Source organism: Eucyclogobius newberryi, unplaced genomic scaffold, assembly GCF_026437365.1.
Source record: "Eucyclogobius newberryi isolate DKJ021-1_F unplaced genomic scaffold, fEucNew1.0.hap1 SCAF_15, whole genome shotgun sequence".
Classification (NCBI taxonomy): Eukaryota; Metazoa; Chordata; class Actinopteri; order Gobiiformes; family Gobiidae; genus Eucyclogobius; species Eucyclogobius newberryi.
The window spans coordinates 20,373,749-20,396,100 of NW_027315779.1; the positions used below are offsets into that span (position 1 = coordinate 20,373,749).

The 22,352-nt window shown below is 40.4% G+C and overlaps 1 protein-coding gene across 1 annotated transcript in view; it reads right to left on the reverse strand.

Annotated features, from left to right (window-relative positions):
• srrm3 (serine/arginine repetitive matrix 3) overlaps positions 1–22,352 on the reverse strand; it is an 84,428-nt gene that overhangs the window by 42,284 nt on the left and 19,792 nt on the right. The gene's annotated exons all lie outside the window — the stretch shown is intronic.

A 22,352-nucleotide genomic window follows, 5' to 3' on the forward strand; every position in this document is an offset into this window, starting at 1 on the left:
AAGCCCAAATTTCCAATTACTCAGACTTTTTCAGATAAATACATGCTTGCTTTCAGCCTATTAGTTAATACAGAGAGCAAATGATAATGGCCATCTGAAGGCTGTTAGGAGGACAGCCCAGTGGAACACTGATTAAGATGGACGGTCTTATTTGGGCCAGCATGCCGGGAAAGAGGAGGGCCTTCCTGATCGTACAAACCTTGGCTGTCCTGCACCTCCCCTCTCCTCCACAACTAATGGCTCCATTTTTCACCAGAGAGCCAAAAAAACACTGACCATGGTGCTTCATCACTGTCACCTTTGGAGAATACGGGACAAGATTCCACCAGGACCATACAGACACACCTTCTGGACTGCAGATACACTTTGTTACCCTTATCAGAAAAGAGATTTGGAGACATTTGAAAGAGTCTTTCTAATAGTGTGGTGTTTGTTGTTGGAGGAGCTGCATGCATGTGTGTGGACCGGCACAACTCTGAGCTGACAGAACAGGTGGCACAACAGCAGGAGGTTTCATCGCTGAATCTATTAAACACTAACTCAGCACTTGATTTTTCATGGCAGCAATCGCTCATCTGCACGCTTGTCACAAAGGGTTGATTCCATGATGGTGACTTATCCAGCATGACATGACATAAAGTCAACAGCTCTATTCAGATTATGTGAGCTTCTTTAACTCAATGACTTGTTTGGGACCAACATTGCCATTGGCTACCATTCAACTGCTAAATTCACTGAAGCACAACAGAAATCATTTTCACAAACACCAAATATGTTTGTATAGATTGTCTTTTCAGGCTGCAAGATAAATCACAATTTAAGCAAAGGCGTAAAATATGAACTACATTGTAACTCTAATTGCAATTAGATATTTTTTCCTAAATTGTGCAGCTCTACTTTCTTTAATATTTTAATTGATTCTGTGTCCTTCCTTATTGATTACATGCATTATTTGCCAATTAGTCCCATCCCTATTTCACAATTCCAAATCACACTCAGTTCAACTCAATATCTTATGACAGAACCCACATTTCCTTGTGTGTGCTTATCCTGGAGCAAATCAGACCATCACCTGTAAGTGCACTTAAATGACTATGACTTCCCCAGCTAATTCCATTTGCACTGGACATCATGTTTTAACTCTTCCCAGCATATGGACGCAGCACAACATTAAAGATATTAGCTGAATCGAAATGAGGACATCGCGAAGAAACAGGGGAGAAAAATTCCCTCCCATCTTAAATTCTCCTCTACTGCACCAGATGTGGGAGTCAGGAGCTGCGGGCCAGGCGTCTGTCTGTGTTAAACCATGCTGTAAATATCCAGGCATCTCATTACACTAATGCATCATCATTCACTGAGGTTCCCCCAGGTCCCCACCGGGCGACACAAAAAATCAGCTCCTTTCAAGTTAAAACAAGTAAATCCCTTAATTGTGAAATGAAAAAGAAAAAATCCAGGCAGAATAGGCCAGTCAGTTGGAGAGGACAGAATTAATTTTGTGGGAGTCGTCCGCGGAGACTCAAGGTTATCTGCAGCTACTGTAATAATAGTGGCACTGAGCCCTTCTGCAGTTATTGCAAGAGAGTTCACCTCACAACAAACTGTGCTTGTAATTACACCAAGGGGACCAACACCGCAATCACTGTCTGCACAATCTCAAAGCTGGAATTGTGATCAAATTAGCATCACTTATTTGATGGTGGTACTTTTCCAAGATATTTACTCAATGGATTGACATACAAGTTCCTGAGCCAAGTCAATGCGAGATGGTACATGACAGTTCCTGCGAAACGAGGCAGCTGGAGTGTCAATTAGCCATCTGCAGTGACAACAACACTTCACAACGTCCTGCATTTTTAAACATTTTATTAGACGCAATGGAAATATTAATATTAAACCAAACGTTCAGGAGATGCACTGCAAACAACAGTATTAGTGTGGATGGAGAGTTAAACTTGGAGTAATTTGGGTGAAGTTACATTTAATTTACATTAAAGCTGTAATATGTAATTTTTCTGACTACGGTTCTCCATCAGGTTGTCTAGATGTTAGAATGTGTTACATGTGATGTTAAAGTATCTATCTTAGCATTTTTTTTTTCAATTGCAGGGGATTTCAATGTCAAATATAAAAAAGTATATCATATTTCAGTTGAATGCCATTCTGTGGAACTAGATTTGGAAAATTCCTTCTGTCTTCTTTTTTTAAAATTAAATTAAAATGTTCTTCTAATAAGAAAGTGGTGCTACTAAAAGCAAGAATTTTTGGATCAATATTGTATAAAAAACTGAATTAAGTTCATGCTGTGTTATTTGGGGGTTTCAGTCGTCCCAGTCGTACCCAGGCGGTTGTCTCATGGCTTTGTTCCAACATTTTACTCAATTACAATTACATGTTTACAAATTACCGGTAACTAAAAAAAACAGTTATTCAATTACAGTGATATCGTTTTTTTTTTTTTCATACCATTGCTGAACACAATTATTTATGACTTAAAATTGAAAGGAAAAGAAACCAGGCAGAAAAATGCCACACATAAATGATTACCTGTCATATAAACATTACTGGGGTCAGGGGTCGGAGTGATTCGTGCGAGCCGCCTTGTGCAGACTAATGCTTGTTGATCTGTGTGGTGTCCTCTCCATCAGTCCATTATGTGCTCATTATGTGTGACTCATAAGATTGTGGGAGGTTTAGGTTTTGTGACTATAATATATATTTGGAGTTAAATATTACACATTTGTCCAAATATTCTCGGAAACTGATCACACCGGCCCACGCATGATTCATCTGATATAGAGATGCACTTACAGTAAAACTCACTTCATAAAGGATAAGATTTGCCGTGACCACATAGTACAGATAAATCCAAGGGCTAATGAGGACTTAAACGTCACATTAGACTTCTTACGAGAGGGCGATCTGACCCGAGCCACTGCACAGTTACAATTATATCTTTGCTTTATGTGGGAGATGATCTAATTATATCAATTACAAGAAAAATGAAATCTGTGCTATACTGGTAACTTCATCAGTCTTTGGATAAACAGATTAGAGACTGACAGCCCATGGCATTACACAGCCATTATGGAGGGGACAAACAATGCATTTCTAGAGAGGAGTGCAATAAAACAAAGAATAAAGTGATAAATAATAGAAGCTGTGATGTGGACATTTATGATTGTTGTTGTCTTAGCTTGACATTCATTTTTCAAACTACGCCGGCGACTGAATATTAAAATGTGAAAATGTCACAGTAAAGTTTACAGTTGAGGTATTGAATGTAAAAGAATATGTTTGTTGTGTAAGTTGTTTTATGAACTTTGCTAAAAAAAAACTGTAACTTAATTGTTTTTTATGCTTTTTTGTCTCTTAATACATTTTAAAATATAGGGGTTTGTCCATGCTCAAAGTGGTTATCGCTCCTGCCTCACAACCATGAGGTCCAAAACTCTGTGCTATATGTGTGTGTTTGTATTGAGTCAGAGTGACCTTTACTTGTGGCCTTGCTCCTGGCTGAAATCAGAAAAAAAGGAAATGCCCAGGGCCAGAAGTGTCAGCAGTACACTACATAAATATTCATTGTGTGTGTCTTTGAATAGACCCTTTAATATGTCATCAGAATGTTAAAACTCTGAAATGGAGGAAAATGAAATAGACCATAATATATTTTCAATGATTTACTGACACTAGATACAATTGCTAACAAATGTAGCTATTTATTTTAACATAAACAACATAAACACATTTCAGTTCAAAAAGTATAACAAATTGTATATTCTGGCCTCCAACTTGTACGTCAGTGTAATAAACTGCAGCTACTGTGTTTAAAGGAATTATGGAGGATATTGTGGTGCCAAATCTGAGTCTCATTTCCTGGTGGCGTGAACAGCCGATAAGTTCATTCACAAGTCAATCATATGACGCAGCTACTGCTCAACTGCAGCTTTGTTCTGGCTCGTCTCCAGGAGAGCAGCACGTGTCCTTGTGTCTAAGCACATGGATCTATCATAATATAGTTCCCACAGTGTATAGGACAATATTAAGACAGAGAAAGACAGTTCGAGCTGGCTCAGAAGAGACGGAAATCTACGGAGATGAGAGATGCGATGCGATGATCTCCATTGAAATTACATTATGTTCCACTTGACTTTTGCTTCCAGTTGTCTCCTTTTCCGGGAAAGTTAAAGGGTCTATAAGGTTGATGTTAAAACAGCAGCTCTACTGGTGACAAAGTACAAGTTACAGTTTATAAAGTGACCTGGGTTTGAGCCACGTTGAATTCCATAATCTTATTCTATCGTTTTATTTTATTGCTTTCTCTTTCTTAAGGAGCATTGTCAGACAGAGCCAAAACAATTCTTTTGCAGACTTTAGAGCATATTTATTCCTGAGCATATGTGCAACCATCTGTATTTAAGCATTAGCTATTTATATAGAACATATTTAGCATTAGTGGAGACAGAAGACATTTGTATGCTGGTCCTGCCGCTATAAATTTCTAGATTTACAGATTTATTGCTTTGTAACCTCGGCTGTGCCAGAATGCAGCCGCAATATTGGATTTTTTATGAATATTGATTAGTATACCACTAGTATATCAGTATAGTATATCAAAGATTTATCATCAATAGGCGGAATGCATTTGACACATATTCATCAGTGGACAGAGATAGATTTGTTTTATAGCGTTTCTTGTCTTTTGCATGTCTTTTCTTATCCCATCAAGAGTCTTTGCGTCAGAGCACCAAGGCTTCAATGGGATCTCACTGTGATTGCAGGCTAGTGGTAACCGGGGCCCTGACCTTGGCTGAGGCTGGCAAAGTGGCTGAGCAAAGCATCCTGGGTAACTATCTCTCACCTCCCCCTCAGACACACGGAACAAAAGATGCATCCAGAATGTGGGCTGGTTGTTTTGAGCAATCTTTGTGTGTTTTAGTAAACCCTGGTTATGTCTCTCTGCACAGCAAAACGTCTCTACACGCTAAAATAACCTGGCCTAGTGGCTGGAGGCTTGTTTTGTTTTTAGTACTTTGGCTCCCATAGGAGGTGTTCCACTCTCTCAAGGTCACTGCTCTCCATTCTAGGCACGGGAGTATGCAATTGGGTGGCAGAAAACAAGCAAGATTTCTCCTTCCTTTTCTTTTTCCTGAATGCTTCAAGGATGTTAGGTGCATGCGGAATGAGCAGTACAGCGATATCTGAGGTAGAAAGCGCCCCGGTGCACGGTGGCTGTGTCTGAAGCGCACTCTGTGCATGTACCAGCCCATTTGGACCCCGAGAGCGTCTCTATGCAAAAAGACAGCAAACAGGTGCTTTTGTAAATACATACCCAGGTGCTGCCAACCGTTTAGCCGCTTTCATACAAAGAAATGTGCAGAAAAATGTTTGACTGTCTTCAGAGGCACACTGGGAGTCTGCGTGTTGAGAACTCAAGAGTGGAAAAAGAAATTCCAAGTTTCTGAAGGTGAAACGCGGGGTAAGGCAGAAGAGAGAATGACAGCTGCGCACAAAAGACCGCCAACGATTTAGAACATGAAAACAGCTATTTCAACAGTAAAAAGCCAGTGTTTCATTTGCCACGCTACAAGCAGAAACACTCGTCTGGAGCGGAGTGATAAAATGTCTCATTTTGGGACTAATAAGTGCCACTTTCCCCTCGAAGGAAAGAGCAGATAGTGTGAGCAGCGACATGTGGGCAGCTCTGGGTTCAGCTGGGGGTCAAAGCTCCACTTCAGAACCACGCTGAGACAACCTCTTCTCCAAAAGGGACCAAAGGGCTCCCGGCTTTAATCCCTCACCTTTTCTTCAGCAGGTTCACAAGCGCGCACCTGGTACAGACACTTTTTGACAAAACTCTGGAATGTTTTGGAGAGCATCTCTGAGAACTGATTGCCATGGCACTGGCTCCTGCTCCTGCTCCTGCTCTCATGCTCATGCTCTCATGCTCATGCTCCTGCTCCTGCTCTCATGCTCATGCTCTCATGCTCATGCTCTCATGCTCATGCTCATGCTCATGCTCATGCTCATGCTCATGCTCATGCTCATGCTCATGCTCATGCTCATGCTCATGCTCATGCTCATGCTCATGCTCATGCTCATGCTCCTGCTCCTGCTCTCATGCTCATGCTCATGCTCCTGCTCCTGCTCTCATGCTCATGCTCATGCTCATGCTCATGCTCATGCTCATGCTCATGCTCATGCTCATGCTCATGCTCATGCTCATGCTCATGCTCATGCTCATGCTCATGCTCATGCTCATGCTCATGCTCATGCTCATGCTCATGCTCATGCTCATGCTCATGCTCATGCTCATGCTCATGCTCCTGCTCCTGCTCCTGCTCCTGCTCCTGCTCCTGCTCATGCTCATGCTCATGCTCATGCTCATGCTCATGCTCATGCTCCTGCTCCTGCTCCTGCTCCTGCTCATGCTCCTGCTCCTGCTCCTGCCCGTTTGGGTCTGTAGCAGGCTACAAAGAAAGTACTGTGCAAGTACAAGTGGTCACTGCCATGTTGAAGAAGTCTCTGGTGTTGTAGCTGGACTTGCGCCTGCTCCACACTGGCTGTGGGTTGCCAAAATTCTGGAACATTTTGCAATTCCAGTTCTGAAAAGAAACCAACAAATTTAAACTAAAAGAAAATTCAGTGTGACTTTTTTTTCATGTGTTCAACTGCACTTCAAACCTACATTAACAGCTAACACACTTCTTCACTTGTGGTATAATAGCCCTGCAGTCCTCCGAGAACAATTTACATAGAAATGAGAGGATCTCATTAAAAGTTCAGTCTAACTTTTCCTCTTTGAGTCACTGAGAGACAGAACTTAAGATTTTCTTTGAAAAATGAGTGGTTTTCATTTACTGTAAGTATAGAGTGTCTTTATGGATTCCACCTTCATCTTGTGGCCTTGTGGCCTTGTTTCCTTGTTTACTTGCACGTCAAAAGCTTTGGCCTTTCTCTGCTGATATTGGACTTAATGGTTTTGGCCACATGGTTTTCTGTGTAAAATATTGTATTGTATCACTCTTAGGGTTTTTTCATGATTACCGTAAAATACATTTAATCAGGCCTCAGACTCCGATAACAATCAGTTTTCAGCAGCACATGTATGTAGCAGGGTCCTGTTCTGAAGCAAGTGACTCACACAATTCCCACACACAGTTCACAGTCCATGACTCCAAGTGGCCTTCGGACAAATGAAGTCTTTTTAAGCCTTTTTGAAATGGGCATCAGAGCAATCTTTCAGAAGACATGGTGAACAGTAAAATCACATTTTTCCTTCTGGGGTTAAGACAAGAGCAATTGCCTCTTGTGTGGTCCATCTTTTGACTTCTCGAGTCTGACCGTGTAACCGTGAATGTCAGAGAGAGTCCTGAGATTAGCCTGCTTTCCTTCCATCCATTACAGAACTTATCAAACTTTGACAGACATGCTACGCTCAAATTAGCTCAACGCTGCAGCACCAAGCTCCGGCGAGACATACCAGTTCCGTTTGGTATATATCTTTAAAAGAGAGCGTCCCACATGATTTACTTCTTCAATAATTCATCAAGTATATTCTCCACAAAAAAGATTTATAATGATCTAAATGAACAATGAATAACTGTGGTTAGACTAGAGAGAGTTTCAGCTAATTCAAATTATCCATGGAAGGTCAATGTCCGGGGGAGAAAAGCCAATTTAAAGTTTAATGTGACGGGGCAAGGTGACTTTGGAGTAACAAGGGTGTCCACAACGTCACTATAGAGAAAGGCAAAGAAACAGGATTTATCATGACCTCTTTGGTAAGCTCCAGGAAGGGTTACAGACCTAACAAGCAGCAGATAGTTAGATATCAAATCGCCCTTATCCACCTGTCTTCAGCCGAGCACGGCTGAGTGAGCAAGAGTCTAAGAAGAGGCAACGCCCGTAGCAATGTGGGACCAATTTCCAGAAACGGGGCCGTCCTCTTTTCCACCGGCCACACCAGCTCTGCTCGTGTGCTCTTTAAAAGGAGCCAGCGGTGAGGAGCCAAGACTGATCAAGCCCCTGATACGAAGTGATGCCTGTCAGTTTGTGGCCTGTTTGCGATAAGCCCTGGATGGGCCCTCCTTTGGGACCCATTCACTGAAAACAAAAGTTGCTATCTGGTCTGGTCTTCTCCCGAAAAAACATTGTCAAGCTTTGAGAAACTTCTGTGTTTGTTGCACATAGGTAGAGACAGCTATTGCTTTATTTGGCATTAAAAAGCATAATCACAGCCTTCTCATTTTGTTTGATACTATGGATGTCACGGTATCACATTTTTGTGTTTCGATTATTGTGAGGAAAAACAAATAAGACCACAGTGCTTTCTCTGCATCTGCCGTAATATGAAGCATTTTATTCTCCGCTCTGCCCACTGAAAGTTTTTTAAAAAGCTTCCAAACTAAATATTAGGATGCTTGGAAGGCACTAGGTAACCAAGCAATACATGTAGACTTCTGCAAAAAGGTTAAATTGAAGTAGTTCTGTTTTTAAGAAAATTAAGGTTCCACATTGTTCATTTTGCTTCTGAAGTTGTCATTTGTTTTCACTAATAATCACAAAGCAATTAACCAAATTAAGCTTGAAATCCCTAGAAATTGATTATAATGTGAGCGTTCTTTGGGAGTGCATTTATAAGGAGAGATTTATTGTTGTGGTTCATTCTCGGTTTTAAATTAGCTGTATTAGTTCATATCATCAAAATTCCCAGATCACGCAAACGTTTTTGTATGAGAGGAATGGCTGTTTTACTTTCTGGCATGTCTTTGTCAAAATGAGTGAGACTGAAGAGATGCAAACTCACAGACGGCGGCTTCACCTCCCACATCTTTGCTAACTAATCAGAGCTTTACCGCTGTATCGTTCTGCCAAAGGTCTGATTCTAATTGCAGGTTTATCTGCCTACACCCCTTTAGGATCATAATCACCAGCAGCCAGCGACCCACCGCTGTCACACAGTCTTATGCAAAAACAATCTCAATGTAGGCGATGACTCACGAGGCTCTAACCACTGCTTAATTACACCAGGGATTCAGGCTCACTGTCACTTAGCTGGAGGCGGGTGAACCAAATGATTGTGATGGTGCTTTCCCACACATGCATATTTGTTTGCTTAACTTTTCTCAAGACCTACTTTGCTGGTGAGAAAATTCAAAGTGACATTTTTAGTTATTTAGTGAGATTTAATTTACATTTCTGTCTGTTAATTGCACAGTGTCTAGATTGTTCGGGTACTTAAAGATACTTAAATACTTACTTAAAGATAAAACATGTAATAATGTTATATTATGTTATAATAATGGTAATAATGTTCATGAAAACAATTAATAGCCGATGCCAATTTTTACCAGCACTAGAAGTGCAAAATTCATCTTTTCTCTCTTTTTACTATGTTATAACGTTGTTCCCCTCAACAATTGTTTTAAGGTGTAAAACATGGGAAGCCAAAGCAGAGTTACTCAGGAGTGTAATACAAATAATGAATACTATTTGTCTTTTCATTTTTACCACAAACCCTGCAATCCAGTCACAGAACTGCATAACATTCCTCTTAACCCTCTGCCACCTTTTCATTAGTAACAAATCTCACATATTTTTAGTAGAGCATCTGCTGGTGAAATGCAACACATGACTGCAGCTGGCGCACAGCCAGCTCCTTTTTGTTTATTGGATCTGGCACATGAATTAAGCACTACATTCGTTTAGTATTATTTTCACAGCTAGAGCCGTATGTGCAATGTATGCATCCCAGCCTTATGGACTAATTAGTCTTCTTGGTATAAATACACTTATGGAGTGAAGAAGCAAAATATATATATATATGGTACATGTCCTTTATATGTGTGAATATTGCAGTATAAAGTAATATTGGAATTAGTATGCAGACTTATTCACAATGGAGTAATAAATAATGCAAAATATTTTAATTGACAGTTTCACACATCGGGGTCAGCCAACTTCCACTTCATCAAGAAAGAAGACGTAAATACGGAACATACATCTAAACTGCAAAGTTTAGATATATGTTTGCTTTATTAACCTTGCTAAATTATCCTGTACCAGTTGCTATGGCAATAAGGCAATGAAAGTTGTAGAAAAAACGACAGCAGTAATTATTTCGTTAACATTTTCAAAGCCTGACTAAAGCTACAGATAAAAACTGCAATAATTGTGTTGTGTGCCTTCTGCTGTCACTTCCGTCATGTCGGTTTTTAAATTGATGATTTAGAGACTAATTTTAGTGAAGTATTTGTGGAAAGACATTTAACTTTGGTTTATCTTTATCTGGATTTGACAGTGGTGTTGAGCGGCAGCATTCACAGCACAGCCGCACAGTGACTGCACACATACAGTTGTCAGGAGCATTATACATAAGTGGCAGGGAATGATATATATAATAATGTCTTACTTTTCACGTTAAACACTATTCTATTCTGCAATAGAAAATGAACGGTTTCTTAGGTTTTCTCAGGAATATGGATGATAAACTGAACGCTGACTATTATTTATCCAGTTTAGAATTAGAAAAACAACATGGCTGCAAGACATAGTATCGTAATCGAATCGAAATTGCAATTTTTCGCCCTCTGAGACAACCGCTGTTGTGATTTGGGGCATTACAAAAATAAATTAAAATTGAATTGAATTGAATTTGAACGGTCACAAATAGCAAATCCCAAAGACTACAATTACTTAAGTCCTTTGCAAACAACACAATATATACTTCTAGACCACTAAAAACATATCCTGGAATTCATGTAATTCTTGTATTAGTTTATCACTTCAGATTTCAGTCTTTGCTCAAATATTGTTCACCTTGAGGAGAATCCAACTATTACAACATCAATCGGAAATCTAATCACAGTCGCAATGTTTGTCAGAAAAACAGATCCAAATTAGATATTTTGTCAAAATTGTTTAGCCATACTGTACTAACAAGTATTGGAGAAAAGTATTTGAAAATGATATATTCTAGTACATTGTACATCCTAAAATGCCTTTAGTGGGACACATTTCTGTCTTTTTCCAAATAATTAAAAATTGATCAAAGGATCATGGTCAATTTAGTTCCCTCTGTTGCTGCAACAAAACACTGCATTTAAGCAAAGAAGCTTAGGTGCCGTCCACACGTCCACACGACGCTAAACTAATCTAATGATATTGTGTCTTAAACCGGTATTATCTACATGGAGCGGGCATTTCAGAGTCTCAAAACAGGGCAGAGATTTCAAAATGCTGGTTTACAACAGCAACAACTCCAACATTAACACCAATGACGCTGCAATGACACTGCAGATTTTGATTACCTCATTATGGCTTTCGCTATGCGTTTCTTTTGAATTCTGTATAAATAATAACAATGAATGAAGCCCATATTTGTTTAGTTTGTGTACAACCCACTTGCAGTTTTCATTGTCTTTGTGTTACTTTTGTACAGGATGCACACATTGAAATGTTTACAAAGAACAATGTTTTGTCTCAGTGTGAATGTGAATTTATTCTACAATATATTGTGACAGCCCACAATATCATTATGGCGCAATGTCACAGTATTTCAGTTATTGTTACATATGTAATTATTCATATTATTTTTATTTTTTGGCCCGTATGCTTTATAAGACAGGACAGCTGAGCATGAAATGGGGATGAGAGAGAAGGGAGGAGCTTAGCATGTCCACCTCTCTGCAGTAAGTTACATCCTAACTAAAACAAGATCATTGTAACATTTGGCAATATATTGGATTCACAGGTTTTAGCAAAGAATATATTAAGAGAAAGCGTGCACTCATGAACGCACAAATCACACAGCTAAGACTGAAGAATTCCAGGAAAAAATAAATGGCTTCTCTATAGCTGCTACAGGAGATGGAACATTTTAATGGGAAGGAAATGCGAATCAAAGGTAGAATAAGAGCACACTCCTTCATTGAACTACTTCAAAGAACATGATTTATTGCTCTTTGTGAGGCTGGAATTGTATTGATAGGAACCGGGTGCGTTTAATGTCAGCCTACAGCTGTCAGGAGCTCGACTCGCGCTCAACACCGGCAGCGCAGTCTAGATATCAGACTAGGTAATTGGATAAGAGTGAGACAAGCCGCACAGACAAGAACAGGTACAGAGGCCGCAGAAGATGTGCCGAGAAATGAGGCTACAAAAACAACTGTCACGCAGCGGCTGGAGCATCACGCTATGCTGCTGATGCTGCGTTTCCTCTTAATTAGAAAGATATTTTAGCTGCAGAGCAAAAATGTCAACGCCTGGGAGAGCAGAAAGTTCAGGTTGAGTACAAGATAGAATGTGTAGCACGCTCATTAGAAGAAAGGCAACGCGAGATATTAAACACGCATGCTCCATCAGACAAGTGGAGAGATAAATTAATTCTTCACCATCTTCTAATGTGGCGTCTTTGAAAGCATTATGCAACATTTTCATTTCTGTTCTAATTTATGCCATTTTAGACTTCCTTAACATTCAGCCGCAGCAAGAAAGCTTCTGTTCCATTAACAAATCAATGGACGTCAATCAAATCCCACAATCGTTGAAAGAGAAACTGGAGGACATATTTCAAAATCGTTGTGAAAATGGCATATTTAAAAACACATGGCGCGGCTCGAAGTGCGAACAGACAAAGGCTCGACAAGTCAAACGCTGGGGACAAATCCTCACTTCCCGCAGCTTTGAGTGGCTTTTTCCATTTCCTTGACGTGCTTTTTCTGACAGCTCAGGTGAGTTACAATAACACGCTTCCACCTCTCACTGTCTCCAAGGCAACCCCTGACATTCCAGCTCAAATTAATTTGGATGAGTAGCGCCTCTTTCAATTAAGCTGTGTAGAGAGAGACGGCATGTTTCCACCTTGTGTTGGGGAAAGACTAAACGGCAAAATGTCACTCCATTAAGACTCGTTTATAATTATACCTCTTCAGATCACAAAAATCTTCAACTTTTTGTGTGGCTGAATGCACGTCTTGCCCTTTACCTTTACTGCCATTTATTTGAGTGCGGGAGGCAAAGTGATGACATTCTCTTAGCTATTGATTTTTGCATAAAATAGGTTTATAATTTATAATGGGCAAAGGGATTTCCACAGGGTCCGAGTAGCATCTCTCTTCAGCAGTTAACAGCTAATGAATGTAATTGACTATAAAGGAAAGCAGGGTATAATTTGCATGCATGCTTCAATTAGAGACATTAGCTGTTGTGACTGGAGAGAGCCGTCGCTCCAGGACAACATTAACAGGCCACAGACGTTGACAAGAGCGGGAACAAGTGTCACGGAGGAGGACTTCACCAGGAGCTGTCAGGCCAAGGCTTCCACAGCATCAGGATCCCGACAAGTATCAGGATCCCGACAAGTGACAGCAACGAGGAAGTGAACGGTTTCAGCAGAATGACAATGTCCACTAATATGATGGCAGGAGAAAAAAAAAACATGAAATTGGAAAGTCAGAAAGTGCTAACGCAAGATGAACTTCATGTGAGTTCTCAGCTCCCCAGTCTTGGCTGTGATGTGACAGGAGGTGCTCAGTGGTCAGATTTACAGCATACTGTTAGAGTTTTACCTTCTACAAGTTCGTCTCAAAATGTTAGAATTGAAATGTGTCATAGAAAGTGTCAAAGAAATGTGTTGAGTTTTTAGTTAATTAAAGGTCTAAATGCAGTAGCTCATGACATTTCATAATTATCACAGTTCAACAGTCCCATTCAGACTAATACATTATAACAAATGATATACTTTTTGTCCAAAATTAGCTTTTTGTCTCATTCTTTCCAGACCCTACAGCATCTTTAGGTGTCTCTGGCTTCATCATCGATCAATAAAGATTAAAAAAACAAAACAACTTCCCATTTGTAAGTCATTTCTATGATTGATAATACGATGATGATGATGATGATGATGATGATGATGAATGAGAGTAAATCGTTTTTTTTATATTTTCTCGAAAACCTTGAAAAATGACCATTAAAGGCTATGTTATGAGGCTAACGAATTATTCTTTTTATCATCAATTTAGTCTTAAATTATAAATAGATCATCAGTTTACGTTCTGTTCATTGTAAACCGCAATATTGAGCAAAAATGTCTAAAAAATAGAAATGGAAACTGCAGATCTGAAAAGAACTCTACATGTACAGGTTCATCTTAATTCATCAAATGACTAAGTTCAGGGATGTGTGTGGGGATAGTGGGTAGGTGAAAACAGGTATTTTCTGAACACGTGAGCCTCAGTTGCAGGACAAAACAGGATTATTCAAACACTAGCTATTGTCATTTTTGTCATTTTTCTGAATATTATTGTAGCTTGGTTGTTTCATGTTTTATAGCCACACAATTGCTGACGGGCGCACTGCCTGTCACGATAAGGACGCATCCTCTTTCTTGCAAGGACGCTGATTAACCAACGCTACAGGACAGATGGTGCCAACGGGCTCAAGGTCAACCTGAAAATATTGATTAAACGGCTTTATGTGAACATTGCAAAATATTTCTTTACCAGATAGACGTTAGATAGATGAGACCAAAATCAAGCCAACGCAGATATTGACGGGATAAAAATAGGAGACTGGGATAATGTCAGGACGAATGGTGAAAGACAAACAGATAGGGCGATTGACTAATGGGCAAAGTAATCTTGTCATATCTGATCTTCAGTGACCTCAAGTCTAGCTGCGTGTCCGACAAACACATGGAGTGGAGATGCACAAACCAAACCCACAAAAAGATCAACGATACAGGTGCGCTAGCCTACTACACAGCCCCACCGATGTGCTGTAAAAAAACACAGGAAGAAGTTCAAAAACTATTTCTCTTTCAACTGTCAAGGTGAAAGGGGTCACTCCTCCTCCCATTCCCACCTTCTCCCTTGTTGCTTACAGCTCAATCCTCCGCGCTCTTGTATCAGCGCCCGTGCGTGACGCGAGCGGGGGCTGTGGCTAAAGGCAGATAACAAGAGACAAACCGAGAGGGCCGCAACGGGCATCCCACCTCTGTCTATCCACTCGGATTTCACATCTCGTCCAGCCATCTGTCAGAAAACACTATGCGCTGGGCCTATGGAGCAGCAGATATCCCAGAGCCTAAGCGGAGAGCCATGCATGCTGCGCAGTAATGCCTTTGATATCGCAGGAGGGCTGGGTACAAAGCAATGTTTCAGGGCTAATCACTGCTGAAACGTGTTTACTTGCCAGGGGAAAGAGATAATATTGGAGTAAAATCTTGCAAAAAGCCTGGGCCTGTATAATCTCCAAGCTCGGAGCTGGATTAAGGCACCTTTCAGACGAGGCCTGCCGCGGTAATCCTTGCTTTTTGTACACTACTACTATCTGTATATTGCGGTTTGGAAAAGTGGAGAGGTTATCTAGTGCCCAAGCCTTCGGGCAAAGCACATTTTGCTCAGGGGCCATCACCACTTTACTGCAGCTCGGGTTTAACTATTAGCACGCAGCTGTAATCAAATAACTAGGTTTGTATTTCCAACATTGAACAAAAAATGGTAGTTAAGATAGAAGTGAACCAAGATCAAGACTAGTACACCAGAATTGATCCCCCCCAGAATTATTTTAAAGTCAAAACCTTTTTCAAGCTTTCCCATTCTTTCCAATGCTATCCAGCTGGTTGCAGTACAAAGCAATTTGTTTTGTTAATTTGTGATACAATTTAAAGCCCTCTGGCGGCTTTAGGGCTTTAAACCTGCTTGGTCCTGTGTACTGATTAGAGAGGGAGAAAACATTTATTTTTTGTCAAAGATTTAAACAGTGTAGAATTCTTTATATATATCATATTTGCTTGGTGATAATCTTCTAATCTAGCACTTTCTAAATTCAAAAGGTGTTAACTGTTACACCAGGGAGGGAAAGCCTGGTTCTTATTAACTGTCAGTTTTCATCTATTTCATCCCAGAAACAGCAAAGACAGCAGTGCAGAGAGGTTACCTTTATTCAGGGATCCAATGCTTAACAACCAAAACATTGCTCTCTATGGATGCACAATGCAGCATTTTCTGCCTCTTGCACTTCAAAGCCAAGAATTTTACAATTCTCTTTTCAAGTCAAGAAAGTTTGAACAGAAATGCAAAAACCCTGAAAAGACTGTTTTGAGTTTAGCTGTTGATTTGACAGAATATTTAAGTGGGAAATTGGTCTGCGTGATGGATTACTAAAAGTTTCTTGAGCAAGAGAGGAAATTGAAATAGTTCTATATTTTCACATTGTACATTATTCTGCTTTGATGTACACATTTAACCCCACTCACAACTGGCTTCAACACTCAAGCTGTCACTTAAATGTTAGTGTCAAAAGCAATGGTGCATGGTCAGCTTTCTCTTGCTTCAGCTTTCTTAATAGCCTAATAGAAAATGGTCCATTAGGTTTAGGAAAGCAGCTTTACCACAAAGAAGATTTGATATCATGTCATAATGCATCATGAACTGACCGATGCATTTCTGAGGATGCTTCCCATAACAATGTCACAAGACAGGCTCTATTTTTAGCCTTTAACTGCACAATGCTTTCTTTTAGTATTGAATGTAAACTGGACTTTTAATGTAATAAGAGTTGTGAAAATATAGCTGCTTTGCAGTTGTCATCCCCATGTAAAGAGCCCGTTTCGCACGGGGTTTCGCCCATTCACAATGATAATGTTAAATTTTCCTACTACTAATTAGAATGCACGGGACGTGCATGAGTGGAGGAGTGCGTTAGTGACTGTTTGGAAGAGGGCAGGCGCTTTGCAGCCGTGCTTTGTGCTGACCTTATGGTCCGCTTGTGGCGCTCGGGCCTAGTAATGCAAAAGTAAAGCATAAAAAGGTTTTTAGAACATTTTGCTCAACGTTGTTTAGGTGATTTCTGTTTCAGACACTATTACAGTTCACAGACCAGGAACAGAAATATGAACTTGTGGAAACAATTCCCAAGTTCACTTGCAGAAAAACTTGAGTGTCCGAATGTGGAAAAGGATAGCCTCTTCACCAGTCCCTTCCCAGTCTGTGACTAAATGCCCAAAGATAGGCTGCTGTGGAGGCCAACCAGTTGTCAGGGGAGCGCGGGACAGCAGGACTTTCCATTTGTCAGCAGTCCTCTGACAGACAGACTTGGCCCAGTACATGGGCTTCTATAAGGGCCACAATGAAAGCACATGGAAAGGTCATGAGCTTGGCTGCTGCTGCTCCTGAGGGCCACCACTCGGCGCCTCAAAGGTTAGACCAAGCCTTCAGCTGCACCGATGGTGATGTGAGAATACATGAAATGTCACCAACACCAATAGCCCTCCCAAAAGTCAATAGTGACACAGCGGCAGGCTCACAAAAAGCTGGTGCTTTTGTTAGAAAACAATCAGGCTAAGGTGAAGGGCAGTGCGTCCTCTAGATGGTAGAAACACACAGGGACGCGCTTTATATTTTTATGTCTTAAGGTGAGTCAAGTGTTGTAAAAATAACCACAATATGAACCCCAGAGTCAGTTAAGTTCTTTCACTAGACTTCTTCTGCCCTCTATTACCAGAAAAAGTGAAGCCAAACGGATACTAGCATCAGCGAGGAAACTGCACTCTAAACCGCACACTGCATTAAGGAAGAGAATTGCTTAGCACTCCCACATCCCTCTGGTGTGGGCTCCATATGGGGCAGCAGGCCTGCTGATGGGCTTATTAATCCCCGAGGAAGCACGAGACAGAGGATGAGTGTGTCCAGGCTTGCTGTCATATCCTCTGGCCACGCACTGCGGCTATGTGCCCTGCTCGCCCCCGCTACCTCCACCACCACACCATCTGTTTCCTGCCCAGCACTCGGCATGCACTGTCCTTCAATGGATTGACTTCACCTTCATCTGGTTTGCGGAATAATGTGCCCCAATGAGCTCTTAAAGCATTTCTGGAAAGTTAATTGGGTTACTTAAACAACAGATTTCTTATTGGTAGAATATATCCACTTAGCTTCTCTCATTTGTAAGTCAATGCTCTTCTTGGTGGTCTGACGTTTCACAAATCCTGTTATATGAGTTGTGTTAATATGTGTTGAAATATTGTTAAATTGGTGTAATAAATGTAAAAGCTTGTAAAACTTTGCTTAAAATAGTCATTAGGCTGTAGTTGCCTTGCATGTGCTCATTCAGAAGGTGTCCTGTTCCAACTGTGCTGATAATCATAACACCAAGATTGTTTTTGTTTTTTTACTTTAAAACCACCAAGCTTTCATCAACCAACAAATTTTAATCAGGGGTTAAGAAGGTGCCACTCGATTGAGCTCAAGTGTCTTTGTTGCAAGAGTGAACAATATGTTCTGTAATCCACTTTACACTTTGTTATAGCAAATTTACCCTTCACACAACTCCATCTGTCATTCATTTTCCTCCTCCACTCACTAACCCTGTCCATCTTCTCCTGTAATCACATGTGAAATCCGAGAAGAAATGACTTGATCCTTTTATCGTCGCTTTTAACAGGTGCCTGCTTTAAGGCCCAAACTTATCATGTCCAGTCTAGTACATTCTTAGCATATCTTAGCCAGCTAATATAAAGACGTGGACTGCTTCTACGTGGGTGTACGACCTGACACATTCTGAATCATGAGAAGACACTTTCAGGGCTCCGGAGTACATGGTTCACAACTTTTAGCAGCACACCCAGAGGAGGAAGATCCCACCATTTCTCCCTAATGGAAAAGGCATCGAGCATGAAATTTCCCCTGGCAGCTGACTCATTTAAAGCTGGTGAAAGATCTGCTCACTATAGGGTTAATCGATGGGGACGGGCGATTGGGAACAGAATACCGATGAGCACCTTGTAGAGAGGCGCAGCCGCACAACGGTATTGTGAAGAATCCGCACAGACAAAAACCTTCAGTGCTGTGCCATTGGTGAGTGTTTTTGCTGGAGGGCTACAAATGGACTTTTCTTCCGCACAAGTGGTGAGGCGAGAGGCCCAAGCTGTTTGGCACAAGCTGTAAGTCTGTCCTTGTTCAGCGTCCAAAGGCTGCTAACTCTTTCCAAAGGTTACACTCCTCCATTTGGCCTATGCATGTTGCAAACTTTTCAGAAGAATAATTGTGAATAATCAGCTGAGATTTGCCATTGGAGGTCAAAATATTGGTTGGTGTTTAAATATATTATAATATTTCTAAAAAAACAAAAAAACAAGAGGGGCTGAAGAATTTGTGTAACGTCTTGTGTTGAATAAGTATATTTTTACATTTTACAGCAGTGTACGGACATAAAGGATTCTATCAAACGCATGACACAAGACTTACACTGCATTTAGCAACTGCTGACTTAAAAAACCTGTCATGATATTGCATATTTGAAACCGTTTCATTTATATTTCTCTTTGATCAGATACGGAATTCTTTGAACCCCTCAGCTCACAGCTCATTTGCCTTTTTTCCTCTAATGACATTGAATTGCATCAATACAAGAGCAGCACAAGATTGCAATGACTATAGGCTGCTGATGTAAGAAATGCTACCAATCTTGTAACTGCTATTCTCCGCACACTCACACACTTTAAGAATGAGAATCAACAAAAATCCTTTATACGACTGCAGCGGGCCTCCGAGATAGAAAAGCTGTCACTGCATGTCTTTTATCAGATTGGTTAATATAAGAGGCTCCCTGTGGTAAACAGAGCTGCTTTATTGCGGACGACGTATGCTCCAAACCCAGCTCAAAAGCAAATGTAAAATGTCTTACTTCATCTCAATCCCAGCCACTGCCTCAAAGTTTAACAAGGCCATAGAAACAGCCCTTTCACCTCATGGCTCGGCACCATTACAGCAACACTAGGCTAAATCTGATGCAACGATTGCCCTGGAGAAAAACGGACAGTCGGGGCTATAAACTGTGCCTGTTTCTGCTCCGTGAGATTTTTGTTGAATAGGGTCTCTTTGTGTTATACTCTTGTTGTTGTGCTCATTATGATGCTGCCGCTGTATTGTTCTCTCTGTAGACTTTATGCAGATAGCAGCTGAATGTGATCTCATCCTTTATTGTTTGCTTGTTGTTTTGTTTCTAGCCACACATTATTTCACAGAATATAATATAATGGTCTCATTAGCATTAACAAACTGCATAATTTTCGGATGATAGTCTGAAGTGCAAATTTCCGCTGATTGCAGAAGTTGCTTACAGAGCCAAAGGAATAAAATCGGGCAACTTTGATGATATTGCTATGTAGTTGCTGAGATGTGTTGGTATTGTAGTAATTAAAAAAAGAGAGATCATTTTATTGGAAAGGTTAAAGCAATAAGGATATAATGAAATAGAAAGTGTTTTGTGTATGATTTCCAATTGCACTATACATGTATATGCATATTGTTTTCGAATGTGTGTGCCATGTGTTGTGACAAATTAGTGTGTATGAATTTGAAGTAGTGTCTGTGTAGAGGATTTTTAAGTATTGTAATGTTATTCATGTCCGCCCACTTATGAAAGACGGTGACATTCAAAGTTGCTATTGATTTGGAATTGGATCAAGATGACACACTTTATGACTATTTATCATATTTTAAGAGTTACATGGGGCACCAGCCATTTTATAATCAAATATCTAAATTCATTAACTTATTAAAAATGCATTTTGCTCGTTATTCTGAAGGTTTGTGAGAACATAACCGTGACATTGATATGTAAATGAGTCGATAACAGATGGAGCCACAAGATATAATTGTTCTAGATCCATCTAGTTGTGTGTTAGGGTTAAGTTGAATCTAATATTATCTCATCAGCCAGAGAGTGAAATACATGTGTTTTTCATAGGACCAGAAGCAGGAGCTGTGGTCCTGAGGAGATGGGCCAGCGTGTGTCCGTGACTCCTCCAGAGTTCACTTAGGGGTCACGTTGGGAGAGATTGCGGCAGCTCGGTCCACACGCTGGGCAGGGCGCGGTCACTCTGGAGAAGCACCGGATCAGGTTCTGTGATCTGCGTTTCCTTGCACTGATTCACAGATGAAGCTGGTCTGAAGAGACAAGTTTTCCAAGTTTTGTTGTAGACTTGAACAATTTGCATAATGCAGTTTAAATTATGTATGTTTTGCCATCATAAAATATAAAGATTTAGTAGTCACTCACTGTCATTGCAATTCACTATTTCTGAGTTGCTACCAGTGCAAACTTTTGTTCATTTAACCTTTCCTAAACAAAATCAGGTAAAAACTAAAAACAACAGATTTGATATAGCAGCCTAGAAAAGTATAAAAACTATTTTCGATAACCGTTTTCATTGAGTGGTAAAAGGCCTGAATGGAATGCATTATATTCACAAGTTTATAAGACAGTAGAAATATTGTCAAAGATGTCACTGCAGTGGGATAGAGTACAGGCCTTGTATGCAGTATACTTTGAGACAAAGCCGTAGTGTTGCTTGTACAGGTTGTGCTTGATCTGATCCTCCCTGTAGCATCAGCCAGCAGCGCGGCTCCTGACACCAGATCCATGTGCACATTTCTTTGTGTAGAGCAGGAAATACAGACCTCAGCAGGAGGCGCCGCCACCTTCTCTAACTCACTCCTCGCAATGTGTCCAATGTGAGTTCAAAATTCACTGGCTGTCTGATAGGCCTCCTAAATAATTCAATATCAACCATCCCTGTCCATTACACGTGAACGCGCTCCCTGAAGAGGCTTGTTGCCATAGCTACGTACACCCTGCGGTTTCTGGGGTGCAGCCATGGCACATCCTCTCTGTGAATCAGCGCACTTTACACACAGAGACGTATAAATAAGGCCTGCTCCCCACTAACATATATATATACGAATGAGTTTTTCTGCCCTATTACTTCACTTCTCCGTCTCTGTGTTCCAGTGTGAACATCAGGCACTCTGCGGGAGGCCTCGCTGTTCAAAGGAAACAACCAAAACACTCAAGACAAGTAGGTGGTAAAATCGAGCTTTGGTCCCGACTTTTAAAGAAACAACAGTAGTAAACTCTAAATACTGGTGACTGGTGGCTAGTTTGATTTGTGGTCTGGGCGGGGCCTTTTCTGTCAAGATCCTGGTTGAAGATCTGTGAGAATTTAAGTTTTCTATCTTACTTAAGCAAGTAAAATGCCAATAGAGGACCATTTGAAATCTAGTGTTAAAGTTAAAAAAATATTTATATATATGCATTTTTTAATTAATTCTACATATGAAGATCTATATATTTTCTACACGATCACGATCATATTTGATGCATTAATGTAAGTAAAATGTTGTCCGAATATTTCACATTTTACTTTTAAATATAAACATCTCTAAAATTGGTGTTTGGTTGAGAAAATCGGTTCTTGTTTTGAAATGACTTCCAAGATTCTGAAAATTACCATAAATGTAATTGTTTTTGCTACCTAGATATATTTCCCAAAAGGGATGGAT